At 37.7% G+C, this 19,372-nt stretch overlaps 2 long non-coding RNA genes across 3 annotated transcripts in view; both read left to right on the top strand.

Annotated features, from left to right (window-relative positions):
* Positions 1-14,936, top strand: part of LOC129657426 (uncharacterized) — a 154,296-nt gene extending 139,360 nt beyond the window's left edge. For both annotated transcript variants that reach the window (XR_008716712.1, XR_008716711.1), the window contains one exon: positions 14,367-14,936. This is a non-coding gene — a long non-coding RNA (uncharacterized LOC129657426). The remainder of the gene's footprint in view (positions 1-14,366) is intronic.
* Positions 1-19,372, top strand: part of LOC129657427 (uncharacterized) — a 230,589-nt gene that overhangs the window by 161,289 nt on the left and 49,928 nt on the right. The window lies entirely within an intron of this gene.

Below are 19,372 nucleotides of genomic sequence, written 5' to 3'. Positions count from 1 at the left end.
AGTTTGTAAAATAGATTTTAAAGGTGAAAAACCTACTTCTATTTATCATTCTTCACACTGATGCTAAAATAAAATACTAGATATTACATTTATAAAACAAGATTAATTTCCATAGAGAAATTCTGTAATATATCACATCATTCCATAAAAGCATAAAACTTACTGAGAGAACTTGTTACAGTATTAAATAATTTTGGTATAAATTATTGATAAATGACACAAATGATTCTGATTTAGTTAACCAAAATAAATGACTTACACTTGAAAATAAGCCTATTTATTGATTTCTTGCTATTTAAAAACTATTTTAAATTTGGAATAGTTATAGTGTAACCTCCTGCTTCACCTTTGGACACTATTAATAAATTCCCTGTTACGAAAGATGAGGAAATGAACACATAATGTAGCCAGCTGCCAACATGGCCTTCAATGATTCTCACTCCCCTGCATTTCCACACTTAGTTCCCTCTCTCACTGAATAAGACAGATGTGAGTCACAGAAGTTGTGTGAGGTCATGGATGTTGGCTGTTTTCAGCAATTAAGTTTTGAGGTAATTTAATACATAACAATAGATAACTGGTTCACATATATAATTCCCACTTTCTCGCTCATCTGTTTCCACTTTCTTCAGTGTCCATGATTTGCATGACTTCAGTTTTCTTGTTCGCTTGGCCAGAAAGAGCTAAATTCTGTCCGCTGGCACCTGTCCTGTTATGAGCGGCTAACATAGCTTCTTGATAACAGACCAAAAAAGTGGAAATTTTCTTGGTGTAACTCCTCCTTCAGGTATTTATATAGCACAAGAATCTCTCTACTGTTCATTCTCCAGTGCCTTTAGATAATTACTTTTTGTAGGGTTTTACAGTTATTTTCCGAGAAATTGCCTGCTAGGGTCTTACTCTATTAATAAGAGAATCAGAAATTCCTCCCTTATTTTTTAAAAATTTGTTCTTTGTTTCAACTGGGCTTTGAATCAAATAATAGTTGATAGCTACTTTTTCATCCATCCCTCTAACTAGAAGTTCTTCCAATTTGGTTTCTTTTAATAAAAGACAAAAACATACGTCGTTTACAGTTCTCTCTTACTCTCTGTAACTCTCTTATAGCAAACCCAAGCACTAAAATACAGGGTAAATTTTGTTGAACCTGTATTTAAAAGCACAGACTTTGTATTATCATGTATTTCAGACTATCTCCAGGAACCAGTGGAAATTGAATAATCAGGGAGAACTAGGTAACTTGATAACTGGGTGGCATTGGGTGAGTTGTTGGGTCACTGTGTGCCTCAGTTTGTGAATTTGGGACAAAAATATCTATCAAAAGTAAGATGTCAAGGATTAAGTGAGGGAGTGAGTGAAATCGCTCAGTAGTGTCCGACTCTTTGCGATTCCATGGACTGTAGCTTACAAGTCTCCTCTGTCCATGGAATTTTCCAGGCAAGAGTACTGGAGTGGGTTGCCATTTCCTTCTCCAGGGGATCTTCCTGAGAGGATTAAATGAGGTGATAAATTCACTGGGACTTTTAAAGTCCCAATAAAGACTGGGTAATAAGAAAATATTGATTGTTTGTCTCTTTAACTGCTCATTTCACATTTTTATCACTCCTAAATTAAATTAGGATGCTCTTTATTATTTTTAGTCTTTCCCATTTTTTTTTTGCTAATTATACCATTTTATTTATAACTTTCTATGATTATTTGAGATTCTAGTTTATATTTCTCATTATGTTTTAAGTGTTTCAAGAGACAGATTTTGCTTATTTGTAGTGCCTTGTATAGATTAAAAGTATTCAGTGAGAATCTGCAGAATTTATTTTCTTGAGTTGCCATTTCATCATCATTATAGCAGTTTCCTTGTGAGATATTATAAAACCCAATATCTGTTCTTAAAATGCATGAAACACTTAAAATGCATGAAACATTGATTTTCCCATTTTTTTCCAGTGTTTAAAAATAAACCTAAAGATTTGACTTAAAATTTTCAAATTCAAAAACACACACTAATCAGTTTGATCCTGGATCCATAATGGCAAATGTCTCTCCATCTTAACTTCAAATGTTTTGGGAGGTTTATAATCAAGGGCTAAAGATGTCAACAAAACACTTCTCTGTCTTTAATCAAGTATTTTTAAATAAATAGTTGACTAGATGGTGTGACTATACATCCATGTTTTGTTTTGTTTTTTCAGATACACTTGAATTTATTTGTGTACAAGCATGTTGTCTTTCTCTCCCTTCAATACGTGGGAGCTATTGTTTTTGTTTGCCTAGCATAAAACATGCCCCACCTTCACAGCATAGGAATGGATAAATGATCTCATCAATGCCAACAAAATGATTCTTCACTTTAAAAATATGAATCTCTAGTGGATATGCACAAGGAAGAAAGTAGCTAAAACAGAGTAATTTATGACAGTGTGACTCTGATTAAGACTTCATAAACACCTTCTACTACGCCCGCTCTTCTTTTTTTTTTTTTCAAGATTTCTTTTTTGATGTGGACCATTTTTTAAAGGCTTTATTGTTACAATATTATTTCTGTTTTATGTTTTCGTTTTTTGACCTTGCAGTGTGTGGGATCTTAGCTCCCCAACCAGAGACTGAACCCACACCCCCTGCATTGGAAGACAAAGTCTTAACCACTGTACTGCCAGGAAAATCCCCCCTCTTCTTGAAGTTTGTTGAGCTCTACCTCTGGTATAGTGAGATAAGATTCTTTCCTTTTGTTTTGGTGGATGGAGCGGGGGAAAGGAGCATAAGTTAATCAGAACTTTTTTTTTTTTTCTTTTGAACAATAAAAAGTACAGGAAATCTCTTTTTGGAATTGCTTTATATACTCTTGGACACAAAAAATTTCATAATAGTAATTCCTTTTGATTCTGTACTTGAAACAAAGTCCTGTTCTTCTTTTCCCCTTTTCCATTTCATGTTCCTGTGAGAGAACTTAAACCAGTTGCTCAAAGACCACTGTAGAAAAGGCTTTAACTATCACTGCTCTAAAGAAGAAACCCAAAGAAAGAAGAGGACTAGAGAGAAATCACAGTCTGGATACTAGGTGATATTGGGGCTTGAAGGAAAACGTTCAGGTACTGTGTCGGGAAGCAGAATGCTCAGTGTAGGCCTTCCAGGACTAAATGCTCTGTAAACAGCTGTGACTAAGAGCACAGTATGGATTTCTGAAAGCTAAATGACTTCAGGAAAATCCTGGTTGCTTTTGAAGGCGTCAGTGTACAGTTTCTTTTTGTGATTTGTCAAGCTGTTTATAAGTTATTAATTGCCTATTGTGTAAGGGAAAGTGTTTCTATATAGGTATTCTATCCTTAACTTAAAACCCGTTTGTAGATTTCAGACAGCTTATAATGCATAAATCTTTTGCTCTCCTTTACTCCTTTCACTGTCTGCTCCTATATTATGTGTGATGTCTTCATTCATAGTTTATGTGCAAAATTAAGACTATGGAGGCCCCTGAACTTCCACTTAACATGTTGTCTTTACTGCTGAAAGCCTTTACACCTTCATAAGTAGTGCTTAGTTGCTAGAGCCTATGTGTTAATTCGTAGCTTCTCATAGAAGCTTAAGAAATGAGTCTTATAAAAGCTTCCACTGCTGGAACTATATTGATGCAAACAGAATTGAGAGAGTTCAGTTATTAAGGGTCCTTTAGAACACATTGATAACTGTCAGAAAGTTTTTGGTGAGGTGACGTTCAGCTTTTTCCCATGACCTCATTACTGAATTCGGAGAAGGCAATAGCAACCCACTCCAGTACTCTGGCCTGGAAAATCCCATGGACAGAGGAGCCTGGTAGACAGCAGTCCATGGGGTCGCAAAGAGTTGGACACGACTGAGTGACTTCACTTTCACTTTTCACTTTCATGCATTGGAGAAGGAAATGGCAACCCACTCTAGTGTTCTTGCCTGGAGAATCCCAAGGACGGGGGAGCCTGGTGGGCTTCAGACATGACTAAAGCGACTTAGCAGCAGCAGCATTACTGAATCATAGGGGATGCAAATCTTAAACTAAATTATTGAGCAAATATAGATTACCACGTGTGAACAAAACTGTATATACAGCATTTTCTGTCAGTTTGATTATGTTCCAGCTCTCTTTTTTAGGTACCCTAATGGCAACCCACTCCAGTATTCTTGCCTGGAGAATTCCATGGACAGAGGAGCCTGGTAGGCTGCAGCCCATGGGGTCACAAAGAGTCGGACACGACTGAGTGACTAACTTTCAAGACCATCTTCAATAAAACATTTCAGTTCAGTTCAGCTCAGTTGCTCAGTCATGTCCAACTCTTTGTGACCCCATGGACTGCAGCACACCTGGCTTCCCTGTCCATCACCAACTCCTGGAGCTTACTCAAACTCATGTCCATCGAGTTGGTGATGCCATCCAACCATCTCATCCTCTGTCATCCCCTTCTCCTCTTGTCTTCAATCTTTCCCATCATCAGGGTCTTTTCAAATGAGTCACTTACTTGAAACAATTGCAAGAATGTGCTGAAGGCAGGATTTGGCTGATTTATATTTGACAAAAGGAAAACAGAATTCTCCACTCTAGGGTCTGGATCCCAGAGCAATTAAGACCTAAGCCTCAAGCTCTGTGTCCAAAGATTCAGGTACTAGAGCTTCCTAGGTTACTATACTTTTATGCAAGGGCTGCTGCTGCTAAGTTGCTTCAGTTGTGTCCAACTCTGTGCGACCCCACAGATGGCAGCCCACCAGGCTCCCCCGTCCCTGGGATTCTCCAGGCAAGAACACTGAAGTGGGTTGCCATTTCCTTCTCCAGTGCATAAAAGTGAAAGTGAAGTCACTCAGTCGTGTCCGACTCTTCACGATCCCATGGACTGCAGCCTACCAGGCTCCTCCATCCATGGGATTTTCCAGGCAAGGGTACTGGAGTGGGGTACCATTGCCTTCTCCGTTATGCAAGGGCAGGAGTGTCTTAAAACTTAAGGTAACCCATATGTCTGGAATACCACTATTGTTACCATTGAAAACACATTTTTAATATTTATCATACTGACAACACAAGCATTCATTTCACAAATGAGACCCCACTTTGTTACTCATTATTTTAATTGTTAAAAATCTAGTATTGGTCACAAAGAAAGCTGAAATTTTTAGAATAGCTGTCTCTAAAGTGTGATCTTTCTCATATAATGCTAGGTGACCATCCCTGGAATGTGAATTTTCAATTAAGATAATTGATTAAATTTAAGGTGTAATCGGGCTTCCTTCATAACTCAGTTGGTAAATCATCTGCCTGCAATGCTGGAGACCTGGGTTCAATTCCTGGGTTGGGAATATCCCTTGAAGAAGGAAATTGCAACCCACTCCAGTATTCTTGCCTGGAGAATTCCATGGACAGAGGAGCCTGGCAGGCTACAGTCCACAGAATCACAAGAGTTGGACACGACTTAGCGACTAAACCACCACCAAGGTGTAATTTAAGCTAAATAACACATATTACATAATATAATATTTATGTTTAAATATTTTAATGCAAATTTAAGGTGTTTTGTTATTCTTAAATTTTCAGAGATTATAAACGTTCATGGTTTTAGAAGTTCAGGCTCAGGAATTCTGTGATTCAAATATTAGTTAAGTTTTAGCCATATCAATAATAAAATCTAGTTTTGTATCAGAGTTGTAAAGCAAAATGAAATAGTAGCTCCAGAATTTCTGAGTCTATTTGGTCTGAGTCTATTTCGAAGAAGAGTCCAGTAATGAATTTACTAGACTTTGTATTTACATAACAAGGCCACTGTTTTTACTTGGATTTTATGTTTATTTGGATGGCTTTGAATGTGAGATTATGGAGGACCCTGCTTGGATATTTTCACTGGGCAGACTTATGCAATGTAACTTTAAAAAGTTGAGATGGCATATATTTTTAATAATTCATTTGTAATGTATGTGAGGCATTTATGCTCAAATTTAAAATTTTTGAATGTTTGATTATTCTGATCTATAAGAGACAAAATTATCTAGAGGATGGGAAGCCTTATTGCAGAATTTGATTTGAGTTCCACAAATGACAATAACATAGTAGAAGTTCCTTTTCTATGACGTTAAGCATTAGTATATACTTCCAGGGTCTAAACATAATGGCAGGTCTAACAAGAAACAGGTTTATGGTCTAAAAAAAAGTACCATTTTATCTTCATTATATTTGTTTTCCTAAGAAACAGTTATTGTATTGTACTCCAATTTACTAAATCTGTGTTGCATCATACATATAGTTTCATGGACCAGTTGCAATTTTTAATATGATTCTTGAAAAATATGCACAAAGGTGCTTTAACTACTATAAGACCTCACTTTTTCATTTGTAAAACTATGATTCTCTCCTTAAAAGGAAATTATATTTGTAAATCATCTGATGATGGAAGAATCTGTATAAAATTTGTGAGTTACTCCTTATAGTGAAAATTATGGTGAAATTTTAAAACAGATGATTTTCAATAAGTATGAACTATTTTTTCTTCTGTCCTAAAATCTTACTCTTTACAGTTCTTCAGAAACTGGAGTCATTTGTTCTGTTGTCTTTAAAGTCTCTAATCTCAAAAGCTATTCTGTGTTTCCAAAAGGCTTAAAGTTATTATGTGGTCCCTCAGCTTAGGCAGAGAATGGCTTTAGGGATCACGAACATATGGATGAGAGTCAATAAGATCATTCTGAGAGAGAAAAGATAATGAGAAAAGAATAGTGTAGAAGAAAGAGCCCTGAGGAATAACAACAGTAGGGAAAGTGAAAAATACGAGCAAAGGAAAATTTGAAAATTATTGATATCTTATATGCTAGGAAAAAAGATGAGTAAGTGGTCAAGTGTATCAAACACTATTTTACATTTCTGGTGAAGTTGTAGAGGGTTTAAAAAACCACTGATTTCACTATAAAGGTGAGAATGGATAAACTAAAAAGTAGTGTTTGTATTTTAAGCTATCAAAAAGTGGTAGAGTCAAGTAAGTCTAAATAAATTCCAAACATAGACAGACCTTCCCTGTCTTGTCACAAGTCAGTGCCAGCTTGCATTTCTGGGTTAGTCTGCAAATCGCTAGCAAATGGAATAGGTTTGTCCTAGGCAAAGAAAAGCTGCGAGGACAAGGGGAAAACAGCCACACTGGGGCTGACACGTTCCATCTGCATCTGAAGGAGACTTACGAATTCCACTCTCCCCGGTTCTCCTCTGTGGGAATTTTACTGAATAAGCTCTGTTTTGCTGTGAACTTAAAACTGCCCTAGAAAAGAAAGTGTATTAATTTAAAAGAAGTGACATGCAGAATTAATTGGATTGGATTTACACCAGGGTAACTGAAACAGAAGAAAGTGTTAGTAACAGATCAATAGAAATAATCTAAACGAAAGCATGTAGGATAAGACAATTAAAGATTACTGACTAGAAAAGCAAAGTCTGAGAGGAAAATATAACATGGCCTAGTATACATGTAATTTATGTCCCAGGAAAGAAGGAGAGTGGGCAGGAAAATAAAATATGAAGAGAAAATAGCCTAGACGTTTTCAAAGCTGATTAAAGTCTCAAACCCCAGAATGAAGAAGCCTGCTGAATACCAGGCAGGATAAACACAGAAAACCTTGCCAAGGTAAACCATAGTCAAGCTGTTGAAAACCAAAGATAAAGAGAAAAACCCTAGAAATAGTCTTGATTAAGAAAGATGGATGATTGACTAAATAAATACACAGAAGCTAGAGAAATGGAATAACATCTTTTAAATGCTAAAAGGATGTCAGTTCACAATTCTTTACCTAATGAAAATATCTACTACAATTAAAATGAAGTAAAAATGGCTTCAGAGAAATGACGAGGTTATTCTTCACTAGCAGATATGCCTGAACAGTAGCTTAAAGAAATCTTTTTTAGAATGAAGGGAATTTGCCCAATTGGAAAGTTGGATATTTAATAAGAAAACAAAGAGCACAGAAAAGGATAAACACGTGGAGAAATATAAAAATGAAAGTCATAAGTCAGTTATATAAATAAATATATAAATATTGTTGGAATAAACTGCAAAATGCAGAACATGTCAGCTTGGACTTAAAAATAAGACCCAATAATACAATTTATAATTGGGTCTTGTTTATAAGCAGCCTGACATTAAGCCATTAAAAATAAGGATGCAGAGGACTTCCCTGGTAGTGCAGTTGATAAGAATCCACCTGCCAATGCAGGGGACAGCAGTTTGATCCCTGATCTAAGAAGATTCCACATGCTATGGAGAGACGAATCCTGTGCGCCACAACTACTGCGGTCTGCACACTCTAGGGCCTGTGAACAGCAATTAGTGAGACCCTGTGTTGCAACTACTAAAGCCCATACACCTGCAGCCTGTGCTCTGCAACAAGAGAGAAACCACTGCAGTCAGAAGCGTGGGCTAGAGCTAGAGAGTAGCTCCCACTTCCTCAGCTAAAGAGAGCCCACATGCAGCAATGAAGACCCAGTACAGCCAAAAAATAAAAATACATAAATACATAAACAATAAGGATGCAGAGAGGTTGGAAGTAAAACAACTGAAAATCCTATCATAAAACAGATAAATTTAGCTAAAATTAGTATTAGATAAAGTAGACTTCAAGTCAATGGATACTACCAGAAATAAAGAAAAAAGTTTGGAGAGGTTCCATGACTAGATTTTAAAATTTATTCTGAAGTCACAGTAATTAAGACAGTGTGGTGTTGGTGTAAGGATAAACAAGTAGATCAACAGAACAGATCACAGTGCAAACCTACAAGTGTAGAGTCACTTAGTCACTTAATTATTTACAAAGGTGCCAATATAATTAAAAAGGGAAAAAAATCCTTAAAATACTGGTGTTGGGAGCACCATACAATGAATATTTGTAAAACCAAAAATTTTGTGGCCACTTCATGCTGTACATGAAAATTACTTTGTGACATAGATCTAAACATGAATGCTAAATAAGTAGAAGAAAACATAAAGGCAAAAATTTATGACTGTAAAGAAGGCAAAGATTATTTAGACAGGATACAGAAAGCACTAACCAAAAATATTTTTACATAGTACAAAGATTTTAGCAAAATTAAAGTTTCTTTTTATCAATAGACATAAGTAAGTCACACACTTAGAGATAATATTTACAATATATACATCTAACAAAGTACTGATATGGAGTAACTAAAGGCTGACTTGTAATGAATAATAATTTGTGACTAATGATAAACAATCCAGTTAAAATAGATAATATAGATGAATCTGCATTTCACAACAGAAAACATTTGAATGGTCAATAAATATATAAAAGGTGCTTAGATCATTTATCATCAGGAAAATGAAAATTTAAACTCTAATTAGATCTCTTTATATTTATAAGAATAAAACTATTTTACTAAAAATAAAAGATATACAAAATCAAGTCTGGTCAGTATATCTCATACATTGCAGGGAGTGTGTAAAATGGTACCACCACCTTGGATAATTTTTTTGCAGTTTCTTGTAAAGTTTAAAAAGGCATTGCCCAAAGAAAGGCAATGCCAAACAGTGCTCAAACTACCGCACAATTGTACTCATCTCACATGCTAGAAAAGTAATGCTCAAAATTCTCCAAGCCAGGCTTCAGCAATATGTGAACCGTGAACTTTCAGATCTTCAAGGTGAATTTAGAAAAGGCAGAGGAACCAAAGATCAAATTGCCAACATCCACCAGATCATCGAAAAAGCAAGAGAGTTCCAGAAAAACATCCATTTCTGCTTTATTGATGATGCCAAAGCCTTTGACTGTGTGGGTCACAGCAAACTGTGGAAAATTCTGAAAGAGGTGGGAATACCAGATCACCTGATCTGCCTCTTAAGAAATCTGTATGCAGGTCTGCTGCTGCTGCTGCTAAGTCGCTTCAGTCGTGTCCGACTCTGTGTGACTCCATAGACAGCAGCCCACCAGGCTTCCCGTCCCTGGGATTCTCCAGGCAAGAACACTGGAGTGGGTTGCCATTTCCTTCTCCAGTGCATGAAAGTGAAAAGTGAAAGTGAAGTCGCTCAGTCGTGTCCGACTCTAGCGACCCCATGGACTGCAGCCTACCAGGCTCCTCCATCCATGGGATTTTCTAGGCAAAAGTACTGGAGTGGGGTGCCATTGCCTTCTCCGGTATGCAGGTCAGGAAGCAACAATTAGAACTGGACATGGAACAACAGACTGGTTCCAAATAGGAAAAGGAGTATGTCAATGCTGTATATTGTTACCCTGCTTATTTAACTTCTATGCAGAGTACATCATGAGAAACGCTGGGCTGGAAGAAGCACAAACTGGAATCAAGATTGCAGGGAGAAATACCAATAACCTCAGATACGCAGATGACACCACCCTTATGGCAGAAAGTGAATAAGAACTAAAGAGCCTCTTGATGAAAGTGAAAGAGAAGAGTGAAAAAGTTGGGTTAAAGCTCAACATTCAGAAAACTAAGATCATGGCATCTGGTCCCATCACTTCATGGCAGATAGATGGAGAAACAGTGGAAATAGTGGCTGACTTTATTTTGGGGGGCTCCAAGATCACTGCAGATGGTGACTGCAGCCATGAAATTAAAAGATGCTTGCTCCTGGGAAGAAAATCTATGACCAACCCAGACAGCATATTCAAAAGCAGAGACATTACTTTGCAAACAAAGGTCCGTCTAGTCAAAGTTATGGTTTTTCCAGTAGTCATGTGTGGATGTGAGGAGAGTTGGACTGTGAAGAAAGCTGAGCACAGAAGAATTGATGCTTTTGAACTGTGGTGTTGTAGAAGACTGTTGAGAGTCCCTAGGACAGCAAGGAGATCCAACCAGTCCATCCTAAAGGAGATCAGCCCTGGGTGTTCATTGGAAGGAATGATGCTAAAGCTGAAAGTCCAATACTTTGGCCACCTGATGCAAAGAGCTGAGTTATGTGAAAAGACCCTGATGCTTGGAGGGATTGGGGGCAGGAGGAGAAGGGGACGACAGAGGATGAGATGGCTGGATGGACACGAGTTTGGGTGAACTTTGGGAGTTGGTGATGGACAGGGAGGCCTGGCGTGCTGCGGTTCATGGGGTCTCAAAGAGTCGGACACGACTGAGCGACTGAACTGAACTGTAAAGTTTAAACATGCACATAACCTTTGATTTGTTAGTTCCTTTTGTGACTCAGATGGTAAAGTGTCTGCCTACAATTCAGGAGACCCAGTTTCAATCCCTGGGTCGGGAAGATCTTCTGGAGAAGGAAATGGCAACCTACTCCAGTAGTCTTGCCTGGAAAACCCCATGGATGGTGGAACCTGGTAGGCTACAGTCCATGGGGTCGCAAAGAGTGGAACACAACTGAGCGACTTCATTTTCACTTTCACCTTTGACATTGCAAGTGTACATCTAGGTATATCCCCGCCCCGTCCCCCAAATTAGTTCACAAGTTCACAAAAAAGTTTTGTATAAGAAGAATGCTTATATTAGTTTTGTTCCAGTAGAGCATCAGGCAAAGCGTGGAGGTTGATAATACAATGATTTCAGTAGAAAGGGTGATTAAATTGGTGCCAGTGGTAAAGAACCCTCCTGACAATGCAGGAGATGGAGGAGATGCAGGTTTGATCTTTGGTTCAGGAAGATCCCCTGGAGGAGGGCATGGCAACCCACTCCAGTATTGTTGCCCAGAGAATCCCATGGACAGAGGAGCCTATTGGGCTAAAGTCCATGGGGTCACAAAGAGTTGGACACGACTGAAGTAACTTCGCATGGCATCTGAGAAAGAAGTGCCCTTGGAACTGAAGTTTTGTCCACCTTTGGTGTGACTATGGAGCCATTGCCTTTAACAATGTGAACTTCAAGTACACCACAGATGGCCCCCTGGTATTGAATGATCTGAGAGCAAGCACTGACTCAAGAGGAAAGGTTGGCATTGTGGGAAGAATAGGAACTGGAAAAAGTTCCCTCATCACTGCCTCTTTTAGATAATCAGAACACAGTGGTACAGTTTTGATGGATAACAATTCAACAACTCAAATTGGACTTCACAGTTTTAGAAAGAAAATGTCAGAGTACAAACAACCCATAAAATACTGGAAACAACCCAAAAGTTCATTAACAGGAAATGTGAAAACAAATTGTTAATTTCATATAATGAAACACTATGAGAGTAGTCAAAGTAGTAATAAACCACAAACACACTCAATCACATTAGTGAATCTTTAAAATATTATTTGTGTGAAAGAAGCTAAACACAAAGAATACATACCATATGACTTCATTAAAAAAAATTATTGGAGTATCAGTTCAGTTTGGTCACTCAGTTGTGTCCAGTTCTTTGCAACCCCATGGACTGCAGTGCACTGGGCTTCCCTGTCCATCACCAACTCTCAGAGCTTACTCAAACTCATGTCCATTGAGTTGGTGATGCCATCCAACCATCTCATCCTCTGTCATCCCCTTCTCCTCCCACCCTCAATCTTTCCCAGCATCAGGATCTTTTCAAATGAGTTCTTCGCATCAGGTGGCCAAAGTATTGGAGCTTCAGCTTGAGCATCAGTCCTTCCAATGAATATTCAGGATTGATTTCCTTGAGGATGGACTGGTTGGATCTCCTTGCAGTCCAAGGGACTCTCAAGAGTCTTCTCCAACACCAAAGTTCAAAGGCATCAGTTCTTTGGCAGTCAGCTTTATTTATAGTCAGATTCTCACATCCATACATGACTACTGGAAAAATCATAGTTTTGACTAGATGGACCTTTGTTGGCAAATAATGTTTCTGCTTTTTAATATACTGTCTAGATTGGTCATAATTTTCTTCCAAGAAGCAAGCTGCTTTCAATTTCATGGCTGCAGTCACCATCTGCAGTGATTTTGGAGTCCCCCAAAAATGAAGTCTGTCACTGTTTCCACTGTTTCCCCATCTATTTGCCATGAAGTGATGGGACCAGATGTCATGATCTTCGTTTTCTGAATGCTGAGTTTTAAGACAACTTTTTCACTCTCCTCTTTCAGTTTCATCAAGAGGCTCTTTAGTTCTTCTTCACCTTCTGCCATAAGGGTGGTGTCATCTGCATATCTGAGGTTATTGATATTTCTCCTGGCAATCTTGATTCCAGCTTGTGCTTCATCCAGTCCACCATTTCTCATGATGTACTCTGCATATAAGTTAAATAAGCAGGGTGTCATTATACAGCCTTGACTGTATATTGGACTGTCAAGGTTTTGAAATGGATTTGGAACCAGTTTGTTGTTCCATGTCCAGTTCTAACTGTTGCTTCTTGACTTGCATACAGATTTTTCAGAAGGCATAGTTGCTTGATAAAGTTGTGTTGGTTTCAGGTGTACAGTAAAATGAATCCAATATATATATATATACACACACACATATATCCATTCTTTTTTAGATTATTTTCCCATATAGGTCATTACAGAGTAATGACTAGAGTTCCCTGTGCTATACAACAGGTCCTTATTAGAACTAAAAAGCCTCTTGATGACAGTGAAAGAGGAGAGTGAAAAAGTTGGCTTAAAGCTCAACATTCAGAAAACGAAGATCATGGCATCTGGTCCCATCACTTCATGGGAAATAGATGGGGAAGCAGTGGAAACAGTGGCAGACTTTATTTTTCTGGGCTCCAAAATCACTGCAGATGGTGACTGCAGCCATGAAATTAAAAGACGCTTACTCCTTGGAAGGAAAGTTCTGACCAACCTAGATAGCATATTCAAAAGCAGAGACATTACTTTGCCAACAAAGGTCCGTCTAGTCAAGGCTATGGTTTTTCCAGTGGTCATGTATGGATGTGAGAGTTGGACTGTGAAGAAAGCTTAGCACCGAAGAATTGATGCTTTTGCACTGTGGTGTTGGAGAAGACTCTTGAGAGTCCCTTGGACTGCAAGGAGATCCAACCAGTCCATTGTAAAGGAGAGCAGCCCTGGGTGTTATTTGGAAGGACTGATGCTAAAGTTGAAACTCCAGTACTTTGGCCACTTCATGCGAAGAGTTGACTCATTGGAAAAAACTTTGATGCTGGGAGGGATTGGGGACAGGAGGAAAAGGGGACGACAGAGGATGAGTTAGCTGGATGGCATCACCTACTCAATGGACATGAGTTTGAGTGAACTCCAGGAGTTGGTGATGGACAGGGAGGCTTGGCGTGCTGCGATTCACGGGGTCGCAAAGAGTTGGACACTTAGCTACTTAGCTGCTTAACTACCTAACTAAGTCACAAAGAGTCGGACTTAGCTACTAAACTGACTGACTGACTGAGTATGCATGTGTCACTCTCAATTTCCCAATTTATGTCCCCACCAAGCCTTTCACCAGTGGTAACCATAAATTTGTTTTCTGCCCCTGTGACTCTTTTCTGTTTTGTAAATAAGTTCATTTGCATTTTCCTTTTTTTAGGTTCCACATTTAAACAGTATCCTACATTTGTTTCTCTGCATCTGACCCAGTATGATAATCTCTACGACCATCATGTTGCCGAAAATGACATTATTTCATTCTTTTTTATCGCTGCGTAATATTCTGTTGTATATGTATACCACATCTTTGTTACCCACTCCTTTGTTCTTTCAGTCTTTTTTATCCAGGTGTTAGCTATTTTGACCTTGTTCTCTAATTTTGTCTATTTTTCCTTGTTTTCTATTTCTTTGTCATTTTGTTTCCTTTTTTGGAGACTTTTAAAACTGCATTTTCAGCCTTTGTATTGAATTTTCCATTTCAAGATATTTATATTTATTTTTAAAAACTTCTTTTATGTCTCTGAACGTTTTTTTTTTTTTTTTAATCCATCCCTTTCTTGTTTCATGGTTGTAACATGTTTTCTGGTTTATTAATGATAGACTTTGAAATTTTGTTCTTCTGTAATGTCAGTTTCTTAAAAATTACTTTGTTTGAAACCATGTTGAAGACTTTACTCAGATTTCTGGTGTCTTTGGTATTACCCTCATAATTAAAAACTTGTGGTAAAAATGGTAATTGGAAACTCTGAAAATATGGGTGGAAATTACTGACTGGCTTCTGTAGAATGATCTGAATGGGATTTTTGTTGGAGAATCCCAGTATCCCAATACTTTAAGATTTTCCTAAGACTGTGGATTTCTAAGAGAGTTTTCTTTTATAATACAAATTACTTTTTGGAATGCAAAGCTCAGTGCTCTGGTGGTCAAGTGGGAAAACAGGTTATGTGTCTCAACTTTCAACATTTAATCCAGTTAATATGAGTCATTCAGTCCTTGACTTCTCCAGAAAAGAATTCTCCAGTATTCAGCCCGTACTGAGGAAGGGTAGCTATCAGATTATGAAGAGGAAAGTGTGTCTAGGGAAACCCTAATTTGTCACACATCTTTTACCCAGTCCTCCTTATTTTGACCTTGAAACCCATTGGGTTTCCATGGCGGCTCAGATGGTAAAGATCTGCCTGCAGTGCAGGAGACCAGGCTTTGATCCTGGAGTCAGGATGATCCCCTGGAGAAGGGCGTGGCAACACACTAGAGTATTCTTCCGTGGAGAATTCCATGGATGCAGGCTCCTGGTAGGTCACGATCCATGGGGTTGCAAAGAGTCGGCATGTCTGAGTGACTAACATTTCCACTATAAATTTCAGAAAAACCTGTTGTTACAAATGTTGAACCTTTTGAGGATTCTTCTTTGTAAACTAAAACCTAAGTCTTAGATTTTGCTACTGCTTATTTTAGATTAGGCATTCTAACTCCCATCTATTTTTCTGGGTTCCAAAAGTTTGTTGCTGTTGTTACCTTTCTTGTTTGTCTTTTGATTTTTTGTCTTTAAAATATGCAGTTAGAGTGAGGTTTTTGAAGGCAGAGAATTGAATTATTAAATGTACTCTTTTAATTCAGAAGACTTTTTTTTTCATTGACCTTAGCGGGTAAGAAATGAAGTCTTGTCCTGCAATTTATGAGAGTGCTTATTACTATGACAATGGAAGTATGTAAAATTAGAATATGTTTAATAAGCTTCCCATAATTATTTTAAGCATTATTTTTAGAATAAAGAATGCATGACAACAAGCAATTATCTTTGACAATGAAATTTAAATATATTAATGACTACTGGTTATTCTAGTGTGTTTGGTTATTAGCAGTTATTTAGAAGTTAGTCAAAATAAATTCACGCTGTACATATTCCTTTTATGCATTTTCCAGACTCCTCTCCTAATTGATTTGATCACAACTCTAAACTCTAGAACTTGTATGTCTTATAAGAGCACTAACTTTATGTTGTGTGCCTTTAAGAAAGGGAAAACCAACAGGACTGTACATCATACTCTAATTACTTGTATTTCAGTTTAACAATTGATAGGTGGATCCAGAGAATCCATATAACATTTTTAAAGCTAGTGAAATTTTATAAAGCCTTAAAAGAACTTACTGTTTTGTGTGTGGAATTCTTATTAGAATAATCCCACTGATCATCATCTGTGCACTTAGGCAAAAGGAAAGCTTACTGGCATGTATGACACAGTCAGTTCTGCACTTCAGTTTTTCCAGTTGTTGTGCCAAAACTATTTTAAAATGGTACCTCAGCCTAGTATTGCTTAAATGTTCCTTGGACCTTACTTGGTAAAAGATAAGTTTATGTTTTCAAAACTATCCTGTTATTTCTGGTTTTAGTTCAGTTTAATATGGATGTTTTGAATTTGCATGATTCTGACAAGAATAGTGTTAAAACCAGAGGACTTTTGGTTTTACAAATGAAATCAAGACAAATAAAGAAGGAGAAAACTGACTTTACTATTTAAATAGCTTTGTATAACGCTTAGGAATTAGACTTGAGATCAGTCAATCTATGTTTGAGAAAAGTTTTTAGTTAACTTTTGCAAGGCACTATTTAAAACTTCTTTTCAAAGTAGTATAGATGGATATTGTAACTGTGTGTTGCAACCCCATCTTGTAACTATGGTTTTTTTCCTTCATTAAACCTAATTTGTATTGTCTGAATAAATAACTCCCAGAAGAATTCCCTCATTCAAAGGGAGGTCTGAAAATTATAGCAAGTTACCTGCTTTTCTCACTAATTTGGAATAAGATTAGTTTGATTTAGAAAGATGGTAACAATAACCCTGTGTACGAGACAGCAAAAGAGACACTGATGTATAGAACAGTCTTATGGACTCTGTGGGAGAGGGAGAGGGTGGGAAGATTTGGGAGAATGGCATTGAAACATGTGTAACATCATGGATGAAATGAGTTGCCAGTCCAGGTTCGATGCACGATACTGGATGCTTGGGGCTGGTGCACTGGGACGACCCAGAGGGATGGAATGGGGAGGGAGGAGGGAGGAGGGTTCAGGATGGGGAACACATGTATACCTGTGGCGGATTCATTTTGATATATGGCAAAACCAGTACAATATTGTAAAGTTAAATAAAATAAAATTAAAAAAATAAATAAAGATTTTAAAAAAAAATTAAAAAAAAAAAAAAAAAAAAGATTAGTTTGATTTATAAATGATGGAGTAAGTTGTTTTATCTAATGTTTGTTGTTCCTCAGAATAGTGTATCCCTTCTAAAAGAGCAAGTTATTGATCTTTTCCTGAGAATCGTAGATACAAGAAGGAGTTGAGAGTAGTGCTAATAATGATGGCGCTGTTCATTTGAAAACAACTAAAATGAGTGAGAATCTAGGCTAAGTTTGTTCTTTCACTGGCATATGAGAGTCAAAGAAAGTAAGAGTAAAGAACGTTAGGAATACTTACTATGTGTCAGACCCATTTTTATAAGCTGTATGGTATTAACTCATCTTCCGAGCAGCTCTGTAAAGTAAATACAATTATTATCATCCCCATTTCATAGAAGAAGAAGTAGAGGCAAGTCATGGGGCTGATAAATTATAAAACTGGGCTTTGCATCCAGACAGTCTGGTTCTGGAGTCCATAAGCTTAACTACCACTCTAAATTGTTGCTACTAAAAGAGAATTCTGCATAAAAATATGAAATTGCTCTCAAATAAAAGAAGAAAAAGCAGTGGAGATAAAAGAACATAGCCAAACCAAGTGATTCAAGGTCACGGGGCTCTGATTGATTGACATGGGTCAGTATTATTGTGACAGTTTAACTTATTTGGCTTATATAGAGAAAAGAGTAAAATAAAGATGACTAAAGGGGCTTCCTGGATGGCTCAGCGGATAAAGAATCTGCCTGCAACACAGGAGACTCGGGTTCGATCCCTGGGTCGGGAAGATCCGTCTGAATGAAGAAATGGCAACTCACTTCAATATTCTTGCCTGGAGAGTCCCATGGACAGAGGCGCCTGGCCAGCTACAGTGCAAAAGGTTGCAAAAAGTCAGACACAATTGAGCAACGAAGCGTGCAGGAAATAAATTTGTCACATTAAAATCAGGAAGAAACACAATATACCTTGTAAATTCAGTAATTTTTCTTCTCAGTTACTTATTCTACTGACATTATTGTAATTCCAAAGGGAGGATGGAAGTGAGAGTCACATTAACATGTATATGTATAACTGAATCACTTTGTTGTACACCTAGAACAAGCACAACATTGTTAATCAACTATATACCAAAGTAAAATAAAAATAACTTACTGAAAAAAATGTTTTGAGGTGCTAATTTGACATTCAGTGATCAATGCTAAGTAAGCTGTTAGATAAATGTAACTTAAGCTCAGAAGTTTGGGCTGAAGATACAAATTGGAGATCATTAAGACATAATGATATTTAAAGTCATGAAATTGCTTGGTATTATCTAGGAAGAGGATAGACAGAGAGAAGGAACTCTCATATTAGGGTGAGAGGAGAAGGCAATAAAGGAGCCTGGGAAAGAGCAGTTCATAGAACAAGAGGAAATGCAGGAATGTGTGATGCAGGAAAGCCAGGAAAGTAAGTGTGGTAGAATGTGCCTAAGCCTGCTGAGGATTAGATCATGCGCAGGAAAAGTTTCACTGGGTTTGGCAGTGTGGAAGGCACTGATGAATTTAAAAGTAGTTTCAGTGGACTGTGGACAGGGACGCTAGATTGAGATGGATGGAAAAATTAAGAAGAAGCAAGGACAGGTAAACTAATATAGGGAGAGGCTTAGTAGACTAATTCTACTATGCTTCCTAAAATTTTTCTCATGTCCAACTCTATGAGACCCCATGGACTCTAGCCTGCCAGGCTCCTCTGTCCATTGACTTCTCCAAGCAAGAACACTGGAGTGGATAGCCATTCCCTTCTCTAGGGGATTTTCCCCACCCAGGGATCAAACCTGGGTCTCCTGCTTTGCAGGCGGACTCTTTCCACCAGGGAGGCCCTCATCAGACAAAGCCCAGTTTTAATCACTACCCTCCTCAACTCTATGGAACCATCATTCACATGATTCTATCATCTTCTCTCTTTATTTGTTTACCTCTTATTTATCCTTCCACCTCATCTTTCCCTTTAAAATTC

This window comes from Bubalus kerabau, chromosome 7 (genome assembly GCF_029407905.1).
Source record: "Bubalus kerabau isolate K-KA32 ecotype Philippines breed swamp buffalo chromosome 7, PCC_UOA_SB_1v2, whole genome shotgun sequence".
NCBI lineage: Eukaryota > Metazoa > Chordata > Mammalia > Artiodactyla > Bovidae > Bubalus > Bubalus kerabau.
This window is presented reverse-complemented; position numbering and strand designations above follow the sequence as displayed.